The sequence below is a fragment of the Mus caroli genome, unplaced genomic scaffold (genome assembly GCF_978045245.1).
Source record: "Mus caroli unplaced genomic scaffold, Mus_caroli_1 scaffold_16, whole genome shotgun sequence".
Lineage (NCBI taxonomy): Eukaryota > Metazoa > Chordata > Mammalia > Rodentia > Muridae > Mus > Mus caroli.
In genome coordinates, this window is record NW_028227271.1 from 28,402,501 (window position 1) to 28,404,374 (window position 1,874).

Here is a 1,874-nt window from a genome sequence, read left to right on the forward strand (position 1 = left end):
CCTCCCAAGATCAATGTCTAACCGGCTCTGACCTCCCATCAGACCTGTGGTTCAACCCCTCTGTCTGAGACCCAGCAGTGGAAGGACATCTTGTGTAAGGGCCCAAGCAGATATCAATCCTCCCCTACAAGGCAGGCAAGAACATGCCAGGAGCAGGCCCTGCATTTCCTCAACCCCAGCACACTCGCAGTGTGCCTAATGCTCTCAGGACTTTGCCAGCCCATCCCTCCTGAATGCCTCTAGGGCTCCTCTCAAGGCCCAGGGCTCATAGTTCACCAGAACGTGGATGTCTCCATAAACTGCTGCATCCATCTGTGGATGCAGATCAGAGGGAATTATCACAGTGTGTCTCAGAGACTGCAAGAGGTTTCAAGACAGGGAAAGCTACCTCACTTCCAGCTCCTCAGCTGGAGTTCGCTGCACCCACCTCTGAAATTACATATGTGCACAAGGGCCTGCTGCTGAGCTGGCCGAACTCTGCCCTGGACTTACAGTGGTCTGTGTGCTTCCTTGATCAGGATCTCCGTTTGTTCCGTCACTCTGGCCATATCTGCTGATGTTACATGTTGTCTTTCTTTGTTGTCCTCTTCTGTGATGAACTAGCAGATGGAATTCTGGCTTGCTTGCCGTGACTGCTCCAGACTACATCTGCCATTCCTTTGCAGGCTAGCCCACCACAGTAGGCATCGAACATCCTGTTCACACCCCCTGGACTCACTTGTGCCATGATGCTTCATGCATGTGTTGTATGTAGCACCCCCTAGCCAGCCTACTTTCTCAGGTAAGGGAGATGGGTAATGAGGCTGTAATAGGAGCTATAAACTAGACACCCCCCTATGCATAGACATGTGTATGTGTGTGCATGCACGTGCACGTACGTGTATGCGTGCACAGTAGGGTTTGCGGGTCCTTCAACATCTGTCTGGGTGGCTTATAGTCCATGTGTTGCTCCTGCACCCTGCGCTGCCACAAAGGTTCTGGGATTGAAGTAGAGGAGATGGGATCTAGCCAGTGTGCTGGGGCCAAGGCACAGAGAGCATGAGGGCTATCAGCCCTCAGTGGTACTCTTTCCCTGGGAACAGTCTGCTCTTGGTGATGACTTCTTCCTTGGTGTCCCCCTTTCCTTAGTGTCCCCCCCAGCGTCTCCTCTCCTTTTGGTGCACTGCCATTCTCAACAACTTTCTATGTAGGAACTTGGGCCCAGGCCTTGACCAGTTGCTGTGTTGTGGCTGCCCCTATTAAACAAGGCTTGGACACAGTGCATATGAGAATCTGTCTGTCCCAGCTTAGGGACCTCACCAGCTTGTCCCTTGGCTTTTCCTCTTGTGATGAAGGGCTTTCCTGCCTGGACTCCATGTCCTGCCCACTCAGCTTAGGGACTGAGGTTGTTGCACTTTCTGTGTCTCTGTGGCCTTTGCAATGGTCTTCGCTGTTCCCCTCCGTTTCCCCACACTCAGACTGACCACTCCTCTTCTAGCACCATGTGTCCTCTCTAGTTACAGCTTTTCCTGCCTTTGGTCTGAAAGCCAGTCAGGCAAAACATGGCGAGCTGAGCATTTCCAATAGACTTTATGCTTGCCCTCTAAATACATGATATGAAATATGACACACGAATATGAACATGACATGTCAGACCTAAGAACATGCTTGGGACCGGTTAACTGACACTCTCTGAGAGACCAGTTAGAGTATATTGGGATCAACTGGAAGTAATACCTACTGACAATCAGAACCAAACAACTTCACTGTTTTCTGGGTGATGGGGTGATGGGGTGATGGGGTGATGGGGTGATGGGGTGATGGGGTGATGGGGTGATGGGGTGGTGGGGTGATGGGGTGATGGGAGAAATCCATACCTGAATGTTCCATGTGAC